This window comes from Apteryx mantelli, chromosome 7 (assembly GCF_036417845.1).
Source record: "Apteryx mantelli isolate bAptMan1 chromosome 7, bAptMan1.hap1, whole genome shotgun sequence".
Lineage (NCBI taxonomy): Eukaryota > Metazoa > Chordata > Aves > Apterygiformes > Apterygidae > Apteryx > Apteryx mantelli.
Genome location: NC_089984.1, coordinates 3432100 through 3459419, shown reverse-complemented (window position 1 = coordinate 3459419; position 27320 = coordinate 3432100). Strand labels below are relative to the sequence as shown.

Here is a 27320-nt window from a genome sequence, read left to right as displayed (position 1 = left end):
ATACACACACACACATTTTAATTATATACTATATATATATACACACACACGCACACAAAACCAACCACTCCAGGCACTGTTTTTTTGTTTTTATGCAAAAGTCTAGTGACATTTTAGTTAAATTCATCACTATAAATCTAATAGAAAGCTTACAGATGGAAGTATTAAGTTCAAAAAGAGGTGTAAGATGAGAAGGAAAAGCGATCATGTCCGAAACCACACAAACAGGATCCCATACAGGCCCTGGAAAGGCTCGGCTGTGTATCTGTTTAAGACCCAGCTTAGGGATGAAGTTATATTCCTGCTTCCAAAGGTTATTCGGCTCACTGAGGGGATTTCTGTGGTTTCCCAGAGCAAAGCCCCGTGACTCGCCGCTTGCCCGTGCAACCAGCGCCTCCTTCCTTTACAACCGAAGGATCCAGGGGTTTTGCGAGGCAGTTGACACGGCGGCGTCCGGAGCGCGCCGCCGTCGCACGGAGCTGGCTCGCCCTCTTTCCAGCCGCTAAAAAATCACAGGAAAAGAGCCTAAAACTACAGCGCTGCTTCCCTGCTCCTGCGTTTTCACACGAGCGATGACTGCAGTTTCCTATCGCTGGCAGCCTAGCTGGCTTTTATTTGGTGGCTAACCACAAGTTTGAGCGCTGCCTTAAAAAAAAAAAAATAAATAACATAGCCCAAAGCAGGAAAAAAAAAAATCGCATTTTAGATCTCATTGTGTTCCGGTCCCTTCCAGCACACAGACGCTGGCCCTTGGCCCAAATCTAAACACGCTTTTTAACCGAAACAGCGTCCTCCAGACCCCGAGAGCTCCTCGCTCGTGAAAAGTCAGGCGGCAGGTATTAGCAGCCGACTGTTTAATCCTTTCGGTTGTTGCCCGCAAGCCAGACGTGACACTTAAGGCAAGAAAAGGGCGAGATGGGGACGAGGCCTTTAACCAGCTCGAGGTGGCTTTTGGAGCCCGAGCTGTTCGCCCGCGTCGCAGCCCAACTTCCTTCAAATTAAAAGTTGCCTTTCAACTTCCTCCGGGCTATCAGCGCCGGAGCCCGGCTTGCTGACGGTCCCTTTTTCCGCTCTTTTTGAGCCCAGAAGAGGAGTTTCACCCTCTCGGGAAGCTCCAAAAAACAACCCGCCGAAAGGTTAGTGGGGCGCGATGCGCGACCGAGCCGCCGCCGCTGCCGCTCACCGGCCGCGTCTTCCCCAGCTGCGTTTGCTCACCTCGCCACCCGCCGAGTACGTCAGCCGCCGCGAGGAGGAGAAGGAGGAGGAGGAGGAGGAGGAGGAGGAGGAGGAGGAGGAGAGAGAGAGACCGGGAAAGCCAGTTCAGCTGGAGGGGGGGCCTGCGACTTCCCCGGGTGCAACGAGAGAGCGCGAAGGCCGGGGAGGGCCGCCGCACGTCCCCCGAGCGGCCGCGGGTGCTCACCGTGGTGCGCCACGAGTCAGCCCAAGCAGGGCTTTTTTTCCCTTTTTTTTTTCTTTTTTAAAATAAACAGTTTTGAGATCTGCAGGGGAAGGTCCTACCACGCGCAGCCCCCCCCCCCCCCCCCCCCAGACAGGAATACAACACGGAGCTGTCAACTGTCCGGGAGGTTTGAGGTTTGCCACCGTTTCCTACAGTGGGGGGGGGACCTTTCAAGCTTGCTCCGGTTTTTAACAGCAAAATAAAAATTGATACATGTAAAAATATATATATATATATATATATGTTTTATAGTAGCAAAATTCAAGACTAGCGATTCTTTGGCATTTAGTCCAATAACCTAAAGGAAAGCCTCACGTTGCTATCGCTTTTGAAAGAACGGAGAAAGCGCTATGCTACGAAATGGAAGAGTTAGTGCTGAGAGGAAGGATTCATTTTTCAATATACGGGTATCAGGGCTTAAATTCTGCCTTTAAAAAAAAGTGCTCATATTTCACCACATAAAAACAAACAAACAAAAACAATAATGAAGTTTTTGGTTGCAAAGCCCCAGCACGAGTTTACTTGATTGCCTTCATAGCCCACAGGGTGCCAGGCGAGTCAAACGGCTGCAACCAGCAGCAAGTTTCTAAGACCGTTGTCCTCCCTAACCTTCATCCCGGACAACACACCAGGGACTAGATACATATAGCCCTGGATGAGCTGGCCTCTCCTAAACACATAAATATGTACATTACTATCGCATTAATGACATCCTGCCAATAAAAATGGAGTGGAAAAGCTGAACAGCAGAGGAAGGCGTGGAGCTTCCCTGACGAGCACGAGAGGGGGACTGAAGGATGTCTACTGGCCAGCTCACTGCAGGAAGGCGGTGAGATCCAGCTCAGAGCTGCTCGGTGTGTTAGGGGCAGGAAAGGAGCTCTTCTTTAACAAGGAAGGGAACCCCAACGCTACGATTTCAGAAGATACATACTGATATTCATATATTCAACATGCAAAATTGACTCTGATTCTGGTAAAATCCCCTCCCCTTTTGGTACATGACTTTGTCTGACTTGTCACCTCCATATAAGTCAGTGCAAAATGCAATACAGAGCAGACCAAGGCCACAGCTTGGAGACACCGAGGGGAGCAACAGCACTGGCAGAATGTTCTCCATGTCCATCCAGACTTACGTGAGAGCAGAGTGTGCACAACCTTCTGGCAGCTGTAAGCTAAGGGATATTGTCCAGAAGTGAATTCAGAGCCATATTAAGTGGCCTGCTTTCACTTCATGGATGAAATAATGTGGAAAAAAAATAGACAGCAGCATTAACTAAAAGCACCATCAGGTTTTTTGAACTCAATCCCAGAGACAGCGCTTGTTGCCAGTAATACCTAGGAATCTGCAGAACCACATTGAAGAACTACAGAGTAGAAGTACTTTCAGAAGCTGCATCCGGAAATCCCTTCATACTAACGTTGTCATACTGGAGAGTAATATTTTTTAGTAAGAGTAGTATTTTTCATAGATATATGCCTCTGGCATGGCCCACCAATCCTTGCTCCTGACAGATCTGTAGACAGCCAGATAGCCAGGTATCAAATGCTATAATGTGTTTATGATCTGCTCCTCCACAAAGTAAGGAGGCCAAAAGAGTCCATAGGTTTGTCACTAACCTTCAAATATTTGGAAGGAGAGAGGCCGAGAGAAGGCATTAAGAATAACTCATAGATTCTGAAAGTTTTTAAGCTTACCATGTTACTCTGTAACGATGTAACACGACTGACTTGCTGGCAAGGAGCTCTGTAGAAAAGGACCAGGGGGGTCCTGGGGAACAAGTTGGCCGTAAGTCAATAACTAGATCAAACCACATCCTCGGCTGCATTAGCTGGAGTGTAACCAGCAGGTCAAGGGAAGTAATTTTTTCCCCCTACCCGCCACATGTAGACACTGTGTCCAGTTTGGGGTCCTAACAGTAAGAGAGATGTTTGCAAACTGGAGCAAGGCCAGTGTAGGGCCACGGTGATGGTGGGGCTGGAGGCCAGGGCATACGAGGAGAGGCTGCAGGAGCTGGGCTGGTTCAGCCCAGAGACAAGACGACAAAGGGGGATCCAACTGCATCTTCCACTGCCCAAAGGGGTTACAGAGACAACGGGGATGGACTGTGCTTAGCACCGGAGCCCTTGCCACAAGCTGCAACATGGAAAATCCCAGTTAGCCCTAAAGAAACAGTCCTTCCGTGTGTGTGCAGTGCCAACCTGGGGCAAGTCTGTACTGCAAGCAGTGGGGGATCTCCATCCTTGGGGATTGCCCAGACGCACCTGGACACAACCCTGAGCAACCTGCTGTAGCTGCAACATTGGCCCTGCTGTGAGCTGGGGCTGGATTTCCCAGCTTTTCCCAGCCAGATTCCCAGCTTTGGGGGGAGAAATTCTCACATGTGGCCTTCAGCTGCTTTGTAATGTAATAAAGGCAGTGTCAGTGTGACTGCTTTCCAATTTTTCATTCTTGCTTCTTCAGTTAATTTTCAGGAATATCATATCTCTTCCTGGTTCTGATGAAGGATGCTGAACGTCAAATAGTACTTCTGCAAGTGCCAATTCAAGGAGAACAGAGCGAGTATCTTAATGTCTTAGTGAGCCCGGCCAATTCCCATGCTTTGAATTAATAAAATAAAGTCTTTTGTTTTGTTTTAAAAATCAACAAAAAAATCATTACATTTAAATGGTCCTTAAAAAAATCCCAGTGAGATTTTAACACGGAAGTTGTAAAAACATTATTCTTTCCCACCCTTTCTCAAATAGTTTTGCTCTTAAGAATTAAAGAAAAAGTGCAAGTTCACTCCTCTTTTCTTGCAGATCACCTTTAATATGGGAGCTGGCAGACCCTGGCTCAAGTGAACTAACTATCAGATCTCATTTTTCATACTTCTTTTTAGAAAGGTTTTTAACAGTGAGGCTGTATCTTCAGCAGGCCAAAGAGTCATGTCCAACTCGGTTAATTTTATTTTAAGTCTGAAGACAGACTAAAAGTGTGGATCAACAGTGAGCCACTGGCAAGCTCGCTCTTTTTTTTTTTTTTCCTTCTTTCAGCTGTCTTTGATTAAATTACCTCCAAAACACTTGAAAGATCCATTTGCCAAATCTTGTCCTGCTTTCTTGAGGAGATTCTGGAGTAGAACTGGTAATTATTCATTACCTAAAGAATTTCTTAGATGCCGTTCTGTCGATACCAATTCTGTCAGTTCTGCCCATTAAGCATAAAGATGAGGAATTAGAGGATTAATTACAGGACACACCACAGGCCATGAATTCCTCACTACACAGATGTCACCCGTGTCTACTTTCAGCCAATATGCATCTAATGGGATAGCAGAATGTGGTTGGTGAGGACAGTGGCCAACTTATTAATTCACCTCTGACATTCACATGTCTTCATATTTGACAAAAATGCTCTTTATTGCTCCAGTAGATCTTATCTTTGCAACTCCTTTTCCCAGTGATCCATGATGGATTCAATGACCTCAAGGCAGTAACAAAGACAACCCTGTTTTCCCATGAGTGAGGTGGGGCGAGAAGGGAGAAGAGAGGACAGTTCGACTAGTATTACAGGTAATTTAAAAGTGAGCTTTGGAAACACCTTTTCGACATGTTTAATCATTATGCATTTAAATACTGCGTGTGTCCAGGCAGATACAACTAAATACCACATACAGCCTTAAACAAATAAAGAGAAATACACTTAATGAATTTTCCCAGAGTATTTGCAAGGGGTTTTTTTGGACACACCTCAGCCAGGACATATTTAGGCAAAGAGTTAGAAGAGAGCGAGTAGTGGTTACATCATTTTCTTTCCATAGGGCTGAGTATCTGGGAGCACTGATTTTGGTTAAATTGCTGTTGCTCTGCTTCATCTCTACCTTCCCACACTGTGCTCGAGTACGAGCACGACAATTACCATAAAAACGCCTAAAGAGGAGAGACGATGGCTGAGCCTAGCTACTTCTTTCTTAATCAGGATATGAGCTATGTGACAGGACACTAAATTTCAGGTCACTTGCTAGCTCTACAAACAAACAGCCACCACCTAGCTTCAGCACAAACGCTTCCTTGTGAATTTAATTCAAACAGCGCATACACTGGCTCGAGAACATCCTTCCAGAAGCCTCGCTGGGGAAAGGTCTTACTTGCCTTGACAGCTTAAATCTGCCTAAATGTTAAAAACAAATGTCAGAGGAACTAAATTATATTAGCCGCATCACTTTTTTCCTTCTACATCAATAAAGAAAAGACATACTGCCAGATGAAATCCAGCACTGAAGGTAGGAAGAAGGTCTAGTGCGCCTAAGAACACAACCCATCTCCACATCACTGAGCTAACTCAGCTCCGAGGCCCAAGCACCACAACACAGACGAAGGAAAACATCAACCCAGTATTAACTTTTTGGTCATCACTGCACAAAGTTTTGGGTTCCATTAAGCAGCACAACAGGAAATATATGGAATTTTCAGCCACGACAGCTCTTAGGGAGGTATTGCATTCATATGCCACTACACTACTTCCAACAGAGCTGCAGAAAAGAAACAAAAAGCTGAACTATACGAAAATATTTTCATGTTAAAAGAGGAAGGAAAGCCTGGGATGCCCGACTCACATAAGAAGCGACAAGTAAAAATAAAATTAAAAAAGTAAATAGTACAGACAAAGTAGCTTTATCTTCTCTGCTGCTAAGGAGCAAGAAACATGTCATGAAATAGAAAAGTGGTGATTTTAAGCAATGCACTCCTCTCCCCTTAAATTACCAAATGGCACTTCTTTCAAAGTACAGCTTTAATAAAAAAGCTATAGTCTTGCTTTTCGAGGAATTGTTTGTACAGGGCTTAGCACAGAGGTAAGTGTGCTGGCTTGGTTGCTGGCTACCGAGGACAAGTATCACCACAAGGCAAAAGAGCATAAGAGTTCAAAGACCCATTGCTTATTTAGAGGATCAACACCTTCGTTTCTACCAGACTGGATATACGTGAGCGATATAAATCCATGCATTAACCACATGCCAGTCAAAAAACATATCCCATTGAGAAAGTATCCCAAGAACGTTTTAAGGTTTGTTTGTTTTCTGTCGTTTTTTTGTTTTCCCCCTTCAGATCATCTGATTCTGGCCAATAACATATCAAAATAAATGCACTACAGAACTATAAAAAGGCTAATCAGATCTCTGTTTGCTTGAAAATACTTTAAAACACTACGTTCATCAACAGCTCAAGGATAACTTTTTAAAAGATTTGAAATAAATAGCCCATTCCCTTCAGAGTGAGGCTATTTGATCTCAACTCCAATGTGACTGCTCATTTGAAAGGAAGCATTAACCACCGCACTTAATTCTGCTTGAAAAGCATCAAACCCTCTATTCCACTTAGCAGTTAAAATCACAATAAGTTGCATAACCACTTCCAAATTGCTATTTATTGTTGTGGTTTCAACTTTTTAACATCCTCCCCCCCAAACAAGTTATCTAGTTTACAGTAAATTCACCGTGCAATCTGCAGACTTACACACATCCAGAGATGCTGTGAAGGCAACAAATCCCATGTCCTCAAGCTTATTGCTTCTTCCAGCTCCAAGCTGCTTTTTAAACCACTTCTCCTAAGCTGCAATTCCGTCGTAAAGAAAATAAAAAATTGAGGACATCCTTAAGTTTTGATTAGAGACCTTTCAGCATATTTGCTTTATGATCCATAAATGAAGCTTTTTTTTTTTTATTAATGATGTAAAAAATCTCTCATCTCCGAAATAAAGCTGTTCTGTTATCACTGATCTGCACTGTCTTTCCAGATTTGGGGTTTATGCTTCTTTTCAATATAATACGATCTTAAATAAGCCATTAGTTTAAAAAAAAAAAAAAAAGTGCAGTGGACAGAAAGATAAATCTCTGATTGTTCCTATAGAGCGGCTTAAAGGGAAAAACCCTGAAATATAGTTCACCTACATTATAGCATTAAGAGCCATTACAACTCCTTCTTTGCAAAAGAGTTAGGAGTGGACAGTTGCTTTTGAAACTGAAGAAGTTTCACTAAAATTACCTTAAGGTTGCTGGAATACTGTGAAACACTCTTCAGCTCTAGCAATTAAGTTTCCAGAGAGGAATGCTGTGTCATACAATGTATGACTCATGGAGTAATGTCCGGAGGAAACCACACTTTTCTTTCTTTTCCTATAAAAAGCCTATCTCGCTTCTAAGTTTAACCAAATCACCTGAGCAAAACTCTTCCAAGAAAAAAAAAAGAAAAAAAAAGGGTTATTAGAGCATCGCTTCCTTGAACGTGTGTGCTAGAGGGAATGTGTATTTTAAATCTCTAGCTAAGATGATGATTTTCAGCCTACTAGCAAACAGGTATCTTCTGGAAATCGAGATGAAAAACTCCCCCTGTTCCTCCTTCAGAAGTGAATTAAGAAATTTGCTGTGTTGTCATATTTGAACATGTGTTTGTACTTTGACCTCACGTTGGTTTTGCAACCTCTCGATGCTTTGTTTGGCTCCAGGATCTGTCCTGGGCAGCTCCCAGTTCACTCCCCTTCTTTATCTGAGCCTGCATGCAGTCACGGGACTCCACTAAATTGCAACAGCTCTGAGGAATCAAACACCAGCTCATTGGTGTGTGCTAGCTGCGTCTGAAAGCTGCGAAGAGGATGGCAGAAGTACCAGTGGGATCTCTGCCCATCGCGGAGGGCCTCCACAACACCAGATCTTTCACTGTAGATGAAGAACTACACCGTTTGCGTTGCCCCAGCCAGGTAAACAGCTTAAATCTCAAGAGCTTTCATCTAACTGCAATCATCTTTATGCGCAAAACCGGTCAATTTGCTTGTCACACATATTTCCCTCGGCTGCAGGGTGTGTACATCCTTCTGCTGTTTCTAGTTAAACATTGCAGTTTCTTTTTAGATCATCAGTTCAACGCATTGATTTTCTCAGTGGTGGCTCTGCTATTAGAAGCTCAAATTCCACCGTGGAATGCAACTCCCAGCACTTCTTTAGAGAGGAGAGTAAAGAAAAAAAGGGGTAGAGCACCACATTATTACAATTCACTTTCAAAAATGAGATGTGCACTGAGATACTCAGTTCAAAACAGGTATTTATGATTGCTGTGGTCACATTTTAATCCAGAAAAAGTGAAGCTTACATTAAAAGAGACATTAAACAAAACAACCTTTTCGACTCATCATCTCACCCATGGGAATGTTTTTCACACTGCAAGGACTTATTCACACGCGACTTCAGCCTGTGTCCAGGTAGAGCATCCTCAGCTTCTGAAGTGCCCCTTCTCTTCTTTACCCACTTAGCTTTTTCTCTGAGAAGACTCTTTACTCAAGTGTGTCAAAACCCTCTAGGTAAAGAAGTTACATTGTAAGAATGTCCCTTTTGTTATACTTCTTCCTAAAAAACGAAATTTCAGCTCAAAGGCCTCTGTTTATAGGCAGGCAACAGACGGTTTCCTTGCCAAATACTGCAATGATGCACACAGATTGGGAACCCTGTTGCTTTTTGCACAGAAGAGAGAGTTTCATTGTTATTTGCCCTAAATCTTGCTACAACACTGTTGTAATGATCAATGTCGGATTCTGCTGCCCATCCAAGGAGCAATAAAGAAGCTTTCAGGAAAATATCCTCACTGATTTAAAATATAGCTGACCACATACAGCAAGTCATTATGCATAAAGGTGGGCAAATGAAGCCAAAAGGTCCACGCTTGTGCTTCTGCGGAGCACTGCAAGTCAAATGCATTTCCTTTCAGAAAATAAAGGAGTTTGTATTGAAAGGACGCTTCATTAAAGCACAGAACTGCCTGCTTGTAGGCCTGCTGAGCAATCCCTGTTTTAAAACAGTGAGATTTGAAATAGTCTTCATGCTGACCTCTATGCAAAGGAGAGGCAGAGACACAAAAGACTTGAATATTTCCTCAGATCTCCTCTATTCTTTTGCAGCAGCAATGCACCATTCTGCAAATACCAACTTTATGCTCCATTGACTCTATCTCTTGCTGTTCAAAGGAGAATCCGAGCTGCTTATTAACCTGAAAGGCCTAAAAGGAGTCGACACTTTCCAGTACAAGCGAAATTAACAGCTTAAAAAAGATGCAAATAAAGAGTTAACATGTCATTGTGTTTTGTGTTAAGGGCCAACAACAGGTCATTCGGGCTCGGAGGGGGCTTGTTCCTGCCAAAGATGAACCAATTCATTCTCTACATCCTGCGTATTTGTATGCAAAAAAGGTCACACAGAATACAAATCAGAGAAATCCAACTCCTTAATTTGCAATGTATTTTTTGCGGCACGTCACCAGGACGGAATACATAGGTTTAACTATCCCAAATATATAACCTGCACCCGCTGTTCAGACATGCAACGAGCATCTTCTCTCTCATAGGATTAATGTACACACAGGTACCAAACCAAGAACGGTTTGTACCTCACTTGGAGACTCTGAAGGTGAAACACAAGTCGGCTATTAATTAATCACTGCCTCCCGCTCCCTCTTTTTCCTAGGTGACTGAAAGTACTGGCAAACACTTAAAGGTTAAGCTGCACCGACTCAGACATATCTGCCCATCCAATGCTTTGACTCATCAATAAACACGTTGCGGATGAATACTGCAAATTAAGACTGCAAATATCCACTTCCTCCATCCCAAAGGCAAGGGCACTAATAAAACAGAAGCGATAAAAAGCTCTTTGTTAAGACCGCATGGCGTTACATCCTCAATATCCTGTGTCAGCGCGGCCAGTGTTATCGCCGTTTTACAGCTGGGCGAGCGGCGTGACCCCATACTCATGATACATATCCTCCTCATGCAACTTCCTCCCATAGCACATTGCAAATGTCAAAGGTTTACCGGGGTTCAAAGGGCGATCAGATGAATTCAGACCAATAAAGAAGAAAGTCTCATGCTCAGGAAGTCCGAGCCGTTAATCACTAAAGGCTTGAAGAGCTGATTGGGGAAGTATGTTTATATGCCCCTTTATCTACGCTCCTCCCCCAAAAAGAGCAAACATACAGCAATGCTACCACGGGCATGACACAGTCTTTTTTTTCTTTTTTCTTTTTGGTATAACCCAATCTGACTGTTCTTATGTTTCTATCAATGACCAAAGTGAGATAAAAAGAGGTCCCAGTTCCTACTTTTGTGCTGGCCTGTTAGATCTTGTTTTTATAACCTTGGCCATTATAAGCAAGATGCACACGAGAAACAAGAAAGGACAAAGATCAAAGCGCCTGCTATTCAGCACAGCCTTTGGGCTCCTGACCCAGGAGGTTGGCTTTCTTACAAGGTAAGTGTATAACGCTTCCTGCAGGAAGCATTACTTTTGCTGCAGAAGCAAAGGATATAATCACAGGAAGCAAAACGTGGCGACCTACAGACATGGAAAATATTAGAGACCACATCAAAAACGATAAAACATCAGCACTTCTTCTATTCCAGTCTGGTTGCTTAACGCTTGTTAAAACTATGGGGAAGGCACTCATTAATACCACACTGATTCCTAAACCAACTATCCTTGTTACCTGTGGTTGCTCCTATTTAGTTTTCACCCTAATGGAAACTTTATTAGTTAGTTTTCCCTCTGGTGAACACACTCACAGATAGGGCAGTCATTTCCTCTAGTCCAATTTATTCCTACAGGAAAAGCAAGCATCAGTTCTGTCTGAGCATTAAAAATTACCATCCACCAAGACCATTAAAACTCTGCTTCCTAGCATAAGTATCCCCCAAAGAATTCAGCATTCACTGACATCCCAATTCATGATAATTCTTAAATGTACACTTCGCTATAAGCACCAGAATTTGTCCCTTTGACTACAACGCTTAGCACCAACCTCAACAGGGACCTTAAAGAACTTCATCCTGCTCCCATTGAAGTAAAGTCTCATCAGCTTTGACCACAGAGGTATTGTGCACCCCGGGCAGAAGCAGGAGCCTGTATTTTTCAGCAAATCTTGAGTTCTGCTTAAATGTGGTATCCATTCACACCCGTTGAGGTTTGATGTAAACCAACTTCTCAGGAGTCATGTATTTTAGAAAGTTGAATGTGCACAGATTTGATTTGCAAGTAAATACTCTTCAAGTGGCAGACATATTTTGACTTCTTACTGATATGATTAATTTTAATGACCAAGAATATGTCTGTAGTCTATATATAGCATTACTAGTAGTTTCTCTAGTAGTTCTCTCAATACCGAAAAAAAGCTTAAGTATAACTACACCATAGCATACATAGAACAGCAATTGCTAAATCAAGCCATGGTCAAACATGGTCAAAAACCCCTCACCTGGCAAATGTCACATATATTTCAGCTGGCATTTATTCTGTTCACACTTGTGCTTCTTTTTTTTTTTTTAAACCACCAATCACTAAGCAAAGACTACCGGTGTTTTTTCAGAACATTTACCAGATCACATATATTTCCACAGGGCAAAGCATTGTGCCATTCTGCACTCAACACTGATCTTGAAAGTTCCATACGATCAAAATAGGGAAGAGGGGAATCTTTCTCCTTGATAAACTGTAGCCTCTCAATTATTCCCAGGTGGATTATCCAAGCACAGAAATACTGGAGCTGATTGCGTGCAGACTGGGCAGGTAGATTTATATATACAATTTTGGACACTGCCATCCTTCCCTTGCTCTCGGAAATTGGAGTCATAGGAAACGCACATTTTTTGGTAGGGATCTTTCTTAACGACTCTCAAAGGATGGCATTACTTGGATATTATCGTGTTGCACAGCAAGATTTCCTAAATAAGAAAAGATCAGTCTTTTCCCTACCGACGCCAGGGAGCCCTATTCCAGAACAAGATTTCCGCAGCCCTTCCGCTGACTGTTAAACTAGCTACGCCTTGTCTGAACAAAGTCACTTTCAAAGCTTTTAGCCCTACAATTACAGTTCACAAAAAAAGTAATTCTATAATGAGTTTATAATATCTAACACAGTAAAAAAAGAGTAAAGGTACGTGTTTGGGCCTTCCAGAGAGATGGACTCACTTTCTTGCCCTGTCCACTTATATATTACTGCTAGAGACGGAGATGCTTGGTGACCTGCACTTCTGCAAAAACGTAGCACCTAAACATTCATTTAGACATTTAGCTTCACATAGTGAGTTTACAAAATCTTGGGACATGATGCATGAGTTTCTTTCTTCTGCAGCTCACAAGTATATTGGGAGCAAATGCAGCTTAAGACATACCAAAATACTTGTACCTAAACCAGACATGAACTGTCTAGTTTTGTGAAATTCCCTACGACCTACTCTCAGTCTATACAGTGATAGAGTTTTCACCTAAATTAATAATTTTGATTTATACTGAGCACAATAAAAAAAATGGAATAGCCCCCTATGCAATCCCTTAAGTTCAGTTTCATGGGGGGGTTTCTTAATTAGTTAAACAGAGAGAGGCCATTTACCTTCGCAGGCTTACTGTCCTTTCCAGGCGATAATCTTCTGTGACTCTTCGGGCCCCCCTTCTCTCTAAGAGGAGGAGAAGAAAAAAGGAATGCTTTTATCTTGCACGTTTGGTTTCAGTTTGGCTCAGATGGATCAATTTCTTCCAAAGCAAACACTCCTGCAACGTCACAGGGTATATATAGACACACACACACAGAGGAGAATGAGAAAGAAATAGAGCCCTTCCGTAGCTATTCAGTTACACTAGGAAAGACGTAAGCAGGGGAGAACATGAGACAGAAATAAAATCGGTATTTTTCTACAGCTATATGCAAAACATTGACTCAGATGATAGAGCCAGGTTGAACGTTTCCAGATGAATACCGCATTCATCCAATTAGGAAGTCTTCTACATACTCCTGGCTTTGCCAGAAGACGTGCTATTTCTGTTTGGCACACACTGCCACCCTTGTAGTTTACACTCATTTCTGCATGTTCGGCTTACTGGGGTTCAACAAAACTACAGCCAATTCACTCGCAACACTAAGATAAAATTGTTTTGCCGGTTGACTTGCCCATCCAAGGTATCATTTAAGAGACAGCTCAAATAAAAACAAGAGTTCAAAAGAAGCACCTCAGTCCTGTCTAAGCTGCCACCCATGTCAGAAACCCACAATATCCTCGTGTGGACAGATCACACACCAGCTCGGCAGGAGACAACACGCTGTAGCTCATTCTCGGGTTTGAGATTCAGTTTCCGGTACTTGCTAGCTCACCTCTGCTACAGTTTGGCTCAAACTCTGCTTTTTCAACATGTCTTTTCCTCCTCTGGCGACACAGGGGTCAGACGCTGGGGACGCAGACGGAGCACTCTGAAGAAGTTTCTCCAGCCTGAACAGTATCGCCCGATTCCTTACATCTCTCTCACGGCCTCCATCTCCCTCAGGTCTTTCCCGTTTCCTTTTTTTGAACTGCACCTTTTGATGAACGTGCTTCCTCACCCATGCCTTAAAATACCCCCAGCTCCACGAATGCTCTTGGTGTCGCCTCCCAAAGCTGGAGGAAGATTCTTCTCTTTCATAACAAAGCAAGAAGATTCAGATGTGGACACCCTTCCGGTTTACTATTGAAAATCTTCATTTGCTGGTATAAGAGAACAGAAGTCCTTAAAACTTTGCCTTTAAGGCCAAGAGATAAATATAAAAATAAAGCAGTAATTATTTGAAATCTCCAGCATTTCCTGTTCCTACAACTTGAAGTAGTCTGGCAAAAAAAAAGGCCAGTGGGGGTTTTCACTAACTGAGGGAAGTAGAAAGTGGATCCTGTCTGCTGAGATCTCACCCTAAAGAGAAGTTCAGGAACAGGGAACTTTCTATAGGGAATTCAGGCTTTTTGTACAAAACGTCAAGATAAAGCACGTTTTTATCCAAATGTTAGCGCACTGGTCTTTACTGGATCTTAGTTTAGCACGCCTCCTTCTCCTTTCCCTCTCTTTGCAAATAGATCAAGCACTTTGGGGGCTGGGAAGGAGAGCACAGCTGAGATACACCACGCCAGCTGTCACGTTTGTGGCCAAAGCGCTTGTGATCCCTTCCCAACTCTTCCCCCAGCAAAAAACCACTACAGTTTTTAAACAGACTTGCTGCTTGTGTTTATTCACAGAGATTTAAAGCCCATTCACGAGTCTGGCTTTTTGCCCCTGCTATTTTGCAATGTTAGCCTTGTGTCATTGAGTCCACTGCAGAGAGCTCCAGGTTGCAAGGGGCTTCTGGAGGTCAGCCAGCCCAAGCCCCTGCTCAAAGCGGGGCTGACTCTGAAGCTGGATCAAAGCTGCATCTTCTGGTAGGGCCTTCCTATCACTGTCAGCAATGCCATGTTTCCTACTGAAGCTAGGGAAGGTTTTTAGAGACTATCCCTCTGTTAACTGCCAAGATAGATTTTAGTACAGTGCATGAAATCCAAAAGAGAAAGCCCTGAAGCAATATACATTCACTCCACCGATCTCCTGGTCTTAAGGATGGTGCATATTCTCAGATAAACTAAAATGTTGTCTTTAGAAATCCCATAGTTGTGAACATGAAAATTAGACCAGCATCTGAGAACATCAAAGCAGCTCGTCCTACTGAGATTAAGGAGTTAGTTTCTTGTCACTTGTAGCACTCTCAACACGCACAAAAGCCCATTTACATGGCGCTTTCCTCTTGGGAGGTATAATCTACTGTTTCATACTGAATTAAAACCAATAAAGCAGAACCGGCTAAACACAGAAATAACTACGGCATTCTCTCCGGACTTGTAAGGGAAAAGAGAGGATGCTAATTACAGCCTAACTCATTTCCTCACTGCCATAAAAGCATTATCAACTGCTTCTTTACAATGCACATCAGCACGGGTGCTTTGTGAAATCAGGGATTTCAGTTCTCCTGAAAGGAGCTGAACAGCACCCTCAAATAAGAGCGTGCTGCTCCAGGTGCTGCAGACCAGGTGAGCCTCCTCGCTAGCACCCCTCTGCTGTGCCCATCTCCCCTGGGAAAGAGTGAACGCAGTCTGTCCTTCATAACCAGGCGGTTCTTGGTTACTCTTGGTCAATTCGTTTGCTGTTTAAAGCCACTATTAGTGGTCACCACCACTAGAAAGCCATCCAATTCAGGCTTGAGGCAACCAGGGGAAGTCTCAGAAAGGGACTGATATTTATATGCAATACTGCCACGAATTGATTTCAGGAACAGAAGTATATTTTACCGCATGCAAGCTGGTAATACTGAGCTTCTGTGTTTATGTTTCATCTTTTTGATACACGAGGCACTTCCAACTATATTTAACGAAGGAGCAGTTCAGACTGTTTCTAAAGAGTCCCGTGTAACAGGTCCCAGGGCTATTTACTGATTAAAGAAGACACTGTCAGGCCCCTCTTGAAAGTCTTTGGTGGTTTTGTATACAGTAACCTGCTTGCAAAGCCAGTTGCCTTACACTGTAATAGAGCAGCTTTTCTACAAGAGTCGCATAGCAATAAGCGTCCAAGCCATGACATGCCAGCAGCCTGGATGTGACATTCAGACATAGCAGCTGCTTTGCAAAGCAAAAAGAGTGGCACAGGGATGTCCAGCAGGTTGCTGGTTTGTTAGATCCACCCATGAAGGCAGCCCCTAGTGTCGCTGCTAACAAAATAATGACCCATGTTTTGCTGAAGTTGTAGGATATTAGAGAAAAAATACAGATATAAGAAGATATAAGGAAATATAGATACACACATGTATATGTATATCGAACCAAACGCTCGGGGAAACAGTTAGGCAGCCAACAGGGAGCCTGGACTCTCTCCTGCCCCAAAGATATCAGAGGGCTCCAGCTGAGACAGCCACGACCTCTCTCCCCATACATATTTTCTGAGTGGTCCTGATAGACTCCCCTAAACAGAAGTAGGTAAACATTTATACCAGCCTTGAGTGCAGCCGTCACCCCTCTCTAACAAAATATTAGGTAAGAGCAAATACCTGACCAGATTCGTTGCACTCCGAGCCGCCATGCTAAGGAGTTGTGCTCACTCAATTTATCTTCGGTGTCCAAAATGGATCACTGCTTTCCAGGGCTTTCAGTTCTAAAGGACAACCGACCGCTGAACATTTACTGACAAATGTTTATTAGGGGCAAAGCATTCTAAATTTAACCTCTGGGTATTTTTAGGGCCAATAAAAAAAAAAGACCCAAACCCCAAGAGACCAAATAATCCAAACACATTTTCTCTCCTGCCTGTGCTATTTTAAAAAGCTGCTCTGAGTTTCATGGATTTTTTTTTTTTCTTAAATCACTGTTTAACTTCTTGTGGTGCAATTTATTGCTTCCAGTACAAACTCTGATCCGACTGTGCAAGAAAGCAAGCCTGTAAGAAAGGAAGGAGACATGGGTTGCCATGGAAAATCACAGGTTCCTATACATATCCTTCACCACTAATACAACCCCCAGTGGGGAGCAGAAGCCCCTATTGCTTTGCCTTTCCAGGCAAAGGCTGTGGGACACCAGAAATACATAGACGTTCCCCACTTCCACCAGGAGTTCTGGATTAAACTTCTCCAAGTAAAAATGTTCAGGCTTATATGGGCTCCCTCAGTCCCTGCAGAGCTGTTTCATGTATCCAAACTCTCCACAAATGTTCCTGGGGTGCTGAAAAACTTCTCCTCCAGCCTGCATTTCATCCTCATGCATCAGTGACAGCTATATTATTGTGCTTCAGCAACAATTTTCCTGCTCGGGCCCATTGCTTCCATTCCACCAGCAAAAAAAGAACATAAAAACCTTAGCAGGTTTGCACAAGCCCTACAGACAAGGCTGGCCAACTTTCATGGAAGCACCTTTAGGACAGACTCTTTACACAGCTGGTATTATCTGCAGATGTTCATTGCAGTAGTACATGAGGTCTTGCCATGGACTAGAACTAGTAGAAGAAGAGAGGCTAATCTCCCCAATCCCGCCACTGATTATTGCTCTAGAGTCAGTCTGGTAATGTTGTGAAACACCGCCGATGGCAGCCAAATCATTTAAGATAAGCTTCAAGTTACAGACTTATGTTCCCAGGGCCTATAAGGACAGACCGAAGCTGGGGAAGCAAAACAATTGTCCAGTGGTTTTCAACCGCTTTTCTCTTAAAGCCTTTAAAGATTTCTCAGTGGAAGCACAGTTGCCTGTAGAACAAGATGAAAATCTACCGGACAACGGATTTGTTTTTCTTTATTATCCTTCCCATAGAGGTAATTCTTTAGGTGTTACCCAAAGAATCCAGAAATCTAGGAGTGTGTTTTGAATAGCTATGAGGACAATAGGAAAAAAACAATAAACAAACAAAAAAACAAACCGCAATCCTTCTGAGAGGCAGCTGCCTAAAAGGACAAGCTTCACTTGTGGATAGCATGGTGCTGTTGCCAAAAGGCTTTCCCCGCTAATTCCGACCACGTCAGCAAGTACCTTTACTCCTTGGCCAACTGTGCCCAAAGAAGCAATGAGATGCAGCATTCCTGGGTCTCAAAATTTTGGCGCTCTTGGCTGTACTAAAGCCTAGTTCTCATTTCTTCCAAATTACCATTGGTCCAAGTGACTTGCCCTTGATTTAGCTTCTGTCTTCACCCCTACAAGCTCACAGGGAGCACACACACTGATGGAGTCCCACAAACTGAATGACACATCTTTGTATACTTCCTAACCCAACAGACTCTTCACTTTGAGCCAGACATGCTCATTATTATAATAGCTGCCTCTGGTTTTGTTCTACCTGCTACATGAGCAGGCGTTTTCTTGCAAAATAGAAACTACCCTATTCTAAGTCATGAAGGCAAAGCAATCACAGGTGATGCTCCTGCAAGGGGAAGCTTACCTTTCCCTTGATCTACAATGCAGAAAGACTGCTCTCTCGGGAAACCATCCCTGCCTATTGGGATATAAAGGAATCCTCTCCTCCTCTCACTACCCTAAAAGGTGACCGGCAGCCCTTTACCTTTCACATTCAGAGGCTCCTGTGCTCTCTCTTCCTTGACCATCTACAAGGTCCTTCTGAACTGGGCACAGGGAAGAGCAAGGGGAATGGCACAGGGACAGCACAGGATGTATGTGGGAGCCTTCAGGAGAAGCGTGGGCAGAGATGGTGGTACAAGAAGGTCTGCATTCCCACACGCTTATCTCCCGCAATATTTGTCTGCAAGGAAGTCCTTCTGTATGGCTGCATGTTGCCTGACAAACAACTATACATGTGATATTACGGAAACAACTCAGTCATCGGACTTCTGCCAGTCATCTATAATGTGTAACACCATGACAGGAAGGTTTCCTAGCCAACACATTGCTTTCCCAGCAAGGTGGTTATACTGTGTTTTATTAACTGGTCAGGTTTCTGAGTTTTATAGCTATTTCCCAGTTAATTATTTTTGCTTCTGGGCTTTCATGCTGCTGGAACAAGCAAGGTCAAAAGAGGCTTTGTGTTTCCGGTGTCCTCCCCTCCACCCACCTCCAAGCAAACAGTACCTGAAACCAAACTTCTCCTCCCAAGGAGATTTTTTGGCTAATGCTGTTATAGAAAAGCAAGCTACTTAAGGGATCTCTACTTGGTCATTTCGTAGGTGGACTGAGCTACGATGGCGATGCAGACTTACTCCCAGGCACGTCTATGGCAATGGCTGGTAGGATGCAGCGGTATACCCATGACTCGGACATCCTGAAAACCCAAAGGCATCAGACAGTATTCCCAATTTCACAACTGCTCCAAGCACCAGATGCCCACAGAGGCAGGCCCTTCTCTGAGCCTGTACCTTAGCCCAACGCGTGTTACCGTAAGAAACCATCTCACGCCAGGCTAACGCTGGGGGCTAACCGAGCTGACCCCTTCGCTCTAGGGACTTCCCTTTGCTCCACTGTTTTCTAAACAAGGGACGGGACCATGGCAAATCTCCTTGGAGAGAGTATGTTAACACAGGCTTAACTCAGCAGCTAGAGATTCTCATTTCCTTAGCCATTTCCTATCCATGCTGTTGTTAAGGCCTCATCTTCCCTCTGTGTCATGACCTGTAATCTCATTGCTGAGGACAGTTTCATTTGTTTGGAAGGTTCCTCCTTCCTTTTCGTTAATCCATAAACCTACGTACCTACAGCTCCAAAAATAAAAAAAAAGCTACCGCCGACAAAGACCTTCACAACAAAGCAAAAATTTAAGTATTGTATCATCAACAGCACTAACAAAGTGCAACAGTAAAAATTTTAAACGAGCCCAGGGGCTAGGTCATTAGACCTAATGCCGGTTAAAAGTTACCTCCCTGACAAGTTAAAGCAATTTCTCAAAAAAAGCGTCACCGGCTCGTGACATTTCATATTCAGTTCTCCACTTAAAGACTCCATATTACTCAATTTCAGATTCAGTTCTCCACTTAAAGACCTCATATTACTCAATTTGCCACATATCACCCAGGCCTGCTTCCTCCAGCTCCAACTGTCCTCGCTACAGTTACAACCTTTGGTTTCCTCGAGTGGCAACTTTGTTTCTCTCCTACAGCTCTAACTCTTTTAGTTGTATTTTGCGCAAGATAATGTAGATAAAATAGTGTATTGTTAACCAGTTAGAAACAGCAATTTAGTGTGTAAAAGTAATCATTGAAGGCAGCTGATGAAACACTGCTGATAAAAAGTGTGAGGAACAGGAAATACTGGAAGTGAAATGCACAGATGAGTTAGACTTTCAGTGGGCAAAAAGAAAAACAAATGACTGCTAGGTAGCTCAGATACAGTTTTTAATCTTATCGAGATTACGATATAATCCAATTATCTTCTACACATATTCAATATCCTGCACTTAAAATGATTTAAGTAATAAAGAACTGGTAATAGGGTCGCACCCCTCTGGCACTGAACCCAGGTCCGCACAAGTATTCCCATCTCCAGACGATCTTAACCCTCCTGCCTCTGAAAATATGTATGTTTTTCTGTCCTCACCGGAGAACTTTCTATTATTTGTTTCAATAATCTTTATTGGAGGACTTTAAACTTCTGGCCTTTCCTTTTACATTTGTTTTTTGTTTCCATTTAGTACCCACAGTCACCAGCTGCATATGCTTCGTATCATTTGCATTGCCTCACTTTTCCATATCATACTTGTATCGCACCGTTCTTTACTTGCTCGCCGTATTGCAAGTTCAGATCTTTTCCCGTAGCACAATTCCTTCTCCCCTAGCGCCTTAAAAGCCTAGTCTGCTTGGGAAGAGCTCCTTAACCCTTTCAGTTCCCAACCAGTGTTTTCAAGGTCAACACTATTACCCAAATCAGAGAACAAAAACCACGTATAGCATGTAGGCTTTTTTTGAACCGGCTCAGCTGCAATGTCTACTGCCAGAGGTTTCTACTAAATGAATCCCTGCTTTTACCCGTTTTGTTACAAGTCTTTTGGAAATGCAGGCGTTCTCTCCCTGGACACGCTCACAGACACGCACAAACGCACGCTCAGTACAAGCGGTTCTTGCACACGCTTTCACGCTCGGAAAGGTATAGCATTTCTTTACACCTTGAGGTCAAAGCTGCTGCAATTAGTAACGAAAATAACGGCCAAATTATTATTCTGCCTAAGCAACTCACGATTAAATCATCGTAATTATGCAGGAAAAGAGTCAAGCATGACTTAATAAACTCTCGCTGACTCCCGCTGTAAATAGACTCGCCTTTTTCCTGGAATTACAGAAGCGGGTTTTTCCCCACCACCACCACCGCCACAAGTAGGCTATTGTTTGTATTTAACCATGCGGCGCTTGGGATGCAAACACACAGCTCAACGTCAGCACGCCAGACTGCAAATAAAATGTAACAGAGGGCAATTCAGCCCCGCTACAATACCAGCAGCGCTCCGGATTAAAAACCTGCTCTGAGCATGCAGAAAATGAGGCGTACCCTACTTTGGCACGTCTGCAAAAAAAAAGGCTGAGCCCGTACCTACCGGAGCGGTCTTGTAATACTTGCAAAGAGACGAGCGCCTCCGCGCACGCTGCGCATCAGATGTGACAAATAACTGCTTCGCCGCCTGCGAAGTGCAAACAACCAGGCGGCTCGGCTGCCCCGAATCGAGGAAGTCCCAAATTGGTCGCGACGACAGCTACGTCTCTACCTCCCTCCCCTCCCAGCAACGCCCCAGCCAGGCGCACGGTCGCGGCGCGTCCCGAGGCGCCGAGAGCAACCGCTCGGGCGCACCGACGTGAGTCACCCTTAGGTACCTGCTCGTATCTGAACTCGGCAAAGTGCTGTTTCATTCCTCCGCTAAGGAAAGGGAAATTTCGGAAGCTCGCTTACAGCCGAGGCGACGGCAAACGCGAATGCTGCCACGCCGCAAAACTTCGCCGCGCCGTCTCCGCCGGCGACTGTGAACTGCAGGCGAGTAAAAAAAAAAAACCAGCCCTTGCTTTCGGTTCCAGAAATAGGCTGGGTTGCTGAAAGCTGTTCCCTCCCCCAAACTCCAAACCCCTGATTTGCAGGGCAAAGGAATGTATTTAGCCAGATTTTTTCCTTTTTTCTTTTTTTTTTTTAACCAGGGTTTGTACCAGGTACGCTTGCGAGCGCTTACAGAAAGGCTCCAGAAGAATTTGGAATAAGCGCGCAAAAAGCGGTTCAAAGTTTTGCGCGTACGACTGCAAAGACTATCCGCGCTATTTAAATTAGGCGAGGAACTACCAGATTTGCAGTCTAGAGCTTTCGGGTGACCGCTGCTGTTTTAATATAATACAGTTAGCTGTGGATATTGAGGCATAGAATAGAAAAATCAGTTTAAGTGATATATTAAACAAAAGAATTCTAAATAATACCGACGCGTCCGAATGCAAAAGGAAGAGCTTTCTCTGAAGGCATTTAAGTCAGATCTTTCTAATTAAAGGTGCAGTCAGTACCCGCACATAACAATTCCGAGATTAAAAATAGTCTACGGAGGAAAAAAAAAAAAGGGGAAAATGAAAGCATTTCATCTAACAAGTTTCCAGCAGCAAAGCCCGTGTGAACTTTAAGACCTGAATTGCAAATTTAGCCTTGGTGAGAATTTTCCCCCTGAACCCAACAGATGCTTGCAGGATATATCCTCGGGGTTTCGAAAAGTTTCTCAGATTCAGCTTGAATCTTCCGAACGGCAAATGGACAGCAAAAGCCACCACCAAATACCTCCTGCACGTTCAAAAATTAAGCGGGGCGGCATTTTTGGGGGGGTTGGGGGGGGAGAAACAGGTGCTTTGGGTTTTCTAAAAAGCCAGTGCAGGTTGCCGTTCTGCAAATAGGTGGCGAAAATACTGCAACTTAACTGTCATCCCTCGCGAGCAAAGGAAATCTAAGCCCCCCGTCCGGTTAGTCTATCCGGTAGCAAAGCAACAAGCTAAAAACGAAGGAAAGGGAGAAGTTACCATGGGAGACCAAGATGCGTCACTTCTCTTGGCTCTTGCGGTGCCACGTGACTTGTTAGCCACGAGCGCCGAACTTAACAGATGGGATTTAAAAAAAGTAAAAAGGTCTCTAAATTATATCAAAGTTTTAGCTTTTAAATCCCGTTTGCTAACCACTTATGGCTACGGAAATACAGGCAAGCAATAGCTTTATCTATAAATCAAACTATCTAGAAATCTACTGGCAACTATGTAATAAGCATCGGCCTCCCAACCGTCATCTTCTACACTTTTTCAGTTCCTTATGGTAAATTTAGTCAAAGTACATTCAGAAATACTCTCCTTACTATCTTAAGACTTATCATTTTTGTTGTTTTCTTTTTTACAGGAAGCAAAAAAGGTGAGTAGTTTCCACCTTGCTAGCGAACACAAAAGCAGCTACTTCACACCAGCAGACGTGATTGGAGACCTCAAGAGATAGAGGAGATCAGGGCAGGGATAAATTACGTTGAATTTGCTCTCCAATTTATCGCACGGGTCACCAAAGCCATGCCTTTGGATACAGCCTGTTCAGAAGTGAAAATTTTTTTAGCAAACTGGCAACGTTTTGGGTTTTTTTCCCCCTCCACTTTCAAAATATTGCTGTTCAGTGATGCACCACGGCAAGCTGCCACTTGTGCCCACAACGTGGGATCCCATCTGACCACCCGCTCATCTATATTTCAGTTCACTGCCTTTTTTTTTTTTTAAACATCTGCTCCAAGCTGACGGTTCCCCGACTTTTTACAACCGTCGGTTTCTCTCTAAGCTTGCCAAAACGCCTCTGATTTGAGGCACGTTCTTCCACCTCCGTCCTCCTTCACCTTCTAAAGCCTCCTAAAACCCACGCGTTGCAGAGAGCAGAAAGCCTCCAAAAAATCGTTTCATACGATTTTTAAGCAAAGCAACTCTCCGTAGCAAAAAGCAGCGTAATGCGTAAGAAAGTGTCACCCTCTAAACTGCCCTGTTGACTCCAAGAGCGTCAATTCTACCCAAAGGTTGGTGTCCAACACACCACGCTAACGTGGTCACTACCCCGCGCACCAGCGGCCACCTCGATGTACCCGGCTCTTAGCGCTATTTCCTAATAGCGACAGATTGCAAAACTTCAGCCAAGTAACACAGCAAATTATCCACAACAACCACCGCTATAATCTGCTCTTAAACACTGACTTTTTATCACCAGAACCACTTGCCACAAACGACACCGGGCAAACGTTTTCCATTAACCTACCTGCCAGAAAATTCAATGCAGAAGCCAAGCCGCATCTAATCTGCTGCCCCAACTTGTTGCCCCCGTGTTATTACAAACGCATCCAACACGGTATTTTAAAACAGCAAAGCAGGCTAGAATCATTTATTACGTACTTAACAAAATTATGTTAGATTTCACACGCCTGCTGCAAGTTTAATATAGAAGGCCCTCTTCTAAAATACTGTTTTCATCCCCTTTTCCTGGGCCAGGAAGTGCTGCCTTTAACAGCCACAGCTCGATTTTAGCCAGCCTCCTTCCAACCCCTGCAAACTTTGAGTATGTGCAACGCCCTGCAGCGTTTCTGCACGCCACCTGAAGGAACCCTTATTTTAAGCTTGCCACTCCTGAATTTTATCTGACACTGTTTTTTGCATGGGGAGGTCCTGGGAACAGTCATCGTCTACTCACTCTTTTCATAGGATTCCTCCTATCGCATTCCTCCGCTCACAATCATTTCTTCTCCGAGCAAAAGAGTCAAAGTTTATTTAGTGGTTTCTTATACAAAAGCTGCTTCGTGCCTTTGATCGCCTTCACCATCCTCCGCTGAGCCGCCTTCTTTTTTGAGATGGAAGACCAATGGGCATTCAAGAAACAGGGGAATCATCAATTTTTTTTTTACAGCACCTTATTGTATTTTCTTTACCTCTTCATTAACAACTCCTAGCATTCATTCATTTACTTCTTTGACTTTACTGCTCAGGGACACAAACCAGCATCCACCCTTCTCACCATCTTGATGCTCCTCCTGCATCCAGGGATTTCGCTACCCATCATACCAGCCGCTGTTGGAGAAGACACCCCCCGTGAGTACGTATCATTAACTGTCACGCTGAACCGCTGCTCTCGCTTGCTACGAAGAGCAGCTCAGCAAGCTGCAGGTCTGCTGGCGGCTGATCCCGGCAAGTCCTGGAGGAGAAGGACCAAAGCCACCGGTCACCTGCAGGTGCCTGAGCTCAGAAGCAGGGAGGAACGGTGCAGAGGGGAAGAGCTGTGAATCTCACATTCAGCCTCGGCACACAGGAATTTGGAGCCCGCAGGCTCCATGCAAAATAAGTAGAACATGTACCTCAAGACGCTTGTGTTTCTGGTTCTCTAAAAAGAGATCTTGGTCATCTGTATTTATTATTTCCGGATACAGAACTGGCAAACTGACCTCTACGGAGGCACACAGAAAAACCTCCGCATGTGGACGAGTAACAGCTCGCTGCTTTATAGCTTCGCTAACCTCGTACCGCATACCAACTTCTTTACCTCATCTACGCTCCACGCATGACCGCTTCCTCTTTTCACCTGCAAACAGCACACCCAATACTTCTTGTGCTATTAGCGATCACAATACACGAGGGGACAGAGCTGGATACTGAAACTCCTGCCAGCATGCATATTTTTGCCAGTTTTCAGCACCTCAAACTGCAAACTTCTCCCGACACAGGAGGACAAAACAGGTTTGTTCGAAGATGTCTATTTTCACTAACCCCAAATTAACACAGAGAAGCAAGTCCTGATGGAACAGAAGCATTTTTTCCAGCTAAAACTAGACACTTGGTGCAGAAACATTAGAAAAAACCCTCAACTGGCATTTTACTGATGAACAATGGAGTTACAAATGTGCAGAGAAAGAACTCTGGATTTAACGTACATTTTGCAGTGACTGTTTTTTGCACCAACACGAATTAGCAGAATGCTGAAGAAAAATTACTGGAGCGTTTATACATGCTCATTTAAAGAAACAATTTCCTAAGTTTTTCCATCAACCTTGTAAGAGCTGTGGGGTGAAAATAAAGCTCTTCCTTGGGACACCCTGCTTGGTATCCCTATTGCACAGCTTTGGACAATGTCTAGAATACATAGGAAGGACTGATTAGTTTTGGCTGTGGCGATAATGTGGCTATCACACGCAAGTAAGGATGCAATGCCTCAATTTGAGAAAGAATGAGAGCTTTAAATCAACATGTTGAGGAACTTAGTCCGCCTTGTGTTCTCGAATTTCAGGTTTCCAAAGAGTCTTTGCTTTTAAAATGCTAATTATGTGAATGTGGTCTCTGAAACAAGGCTGCCTGGCCCAAGGCAATTCCTCCGGCAAGTCACACCAAGTGTTTACCCCCTTTCCCTCACTTGGGTTGTTGACTACTCTCTTCCCTTCTTTTTCGGTCCACTGCTTTCCAGACCATTGCTTTGTCCAGGTTTCAAAGCAGAAGGGGACACACCCTGCCATCCATCCAGGATGCATTCCCCAAAAGTTCAACAGCTAAAAATCTGATAGATAGCGAAACAATTTCTCCCGGAAGAATGAACATAATAGAGCGGGGAGGCATGGAAGGACTTGGGAAATACTGACTTTTCAGTGTCTGGCCATGCTGACTGCATTTTAAAGTAAGAATCAAGAGACAAATGCCTACCGGCTTGAGATCTGACTTTGCTCATCTCTTTACAACAAGGGATCGCTTTGTCCAAGTGCCTTTGCTGCCTCTTTCTGAATGGCAACATGTTCACCATCACCAGCATCTTCCTCCAATGCCCGCTTCTCAGCGAGATCAAAAAAGGCAAGCAAGGGCGAAGGAGAGGGAAACAGAGTAATCAGGCAGTTTGCAAAGCTGGCTATTAAACGATGAGCAACGGTTCTCTAAACCGATGGATAGAAAAGCAGTGGATAGCAGGGTGTTGCTGCATTATGTTACTCTATACTCTTCCTTGAAAATTCCCTTTATCCTGAATTACTGTGCGCTCTTTCTATTCTAAGTGCAACTGAACTCACATTTTCATCTTAACCTCTAGGTCTCCCTGCTGCTATTACAGAGACTGAAGGAGACGATTAGGAGAATCTACCAGTTCTGCCACGCTTATTTTTTCCTACAGCAGAAGAAAAATTTGCAGAAAACTCTCTCTCTCCTTTACTCCATAGAGAGAGGGACAGCAGATGACCCAGAAGAAAGAAAAGGCAAGAAAAAAGGATGCTTTCTGGCCACTTCTTGGCTCTTGTAACGATGCAAGAAAACTCTCTAGCTAACACTCATTTCTCCTATTTCAGAGTATCCCAGCTGGCATAAGAACGGCTACCTGAACCAAACCAACCCCCTGCCTCAGCTCCCTGTTGCCTACAGCGATAAGGGACTGAGGCCAAGCAGTGCCAGCACGGCGTGACCGTGTCCCCGTGCCGCCGATAAGCAAACAAACATGCAGAAAACGCCGCGAGCAAAAGGAATGCTGTTGTGCCAGAAACCGCGCTGCAGCGGAGAAATACAAACACCGACCTGCTCCTCCGCTGCTCCCCTTTGCCTTTTCGCCGGGCAATTCAGCGGGCAAATA

General features: G+C 44.0%; 1 protein-coding gene across 13 annotated transcripts in view; it reads right to left on the bottom strand.

Annotated features, from left to right (window-relative positions):
* Positions 1-27320, bottom strand: part of SGMS1 (sphingomyelin synthase 1) — a 95672-nt gene that overhangs the window by 33460 nt on the left and 34892 nt on the right. For 5 of the 13 annotated variants that reach the window (XM_067299653.1, XM_013948225.2, XM_067299652.1 and 2 more), the window contains one exon: positions 12863-12926. The exons of 1 other annotated variant lie outside the window; for it this stretch is intronic. The gene's annotated coding sequence lies outside the window, so the exon portion shown is untranslated. Of the gene's footprint in view, positions 1-1183; positions 1228-6952; positions 7049-12862; positions 12927-21300; positions 21410-21574; positions 21731-27320 lie in introns of those variants that run through there. 7 more of the 13 variants (XM_067299659.1, XM_067299661.1, XM_067299656.1 and 4 more) reach the window with 6 other exon arrangements.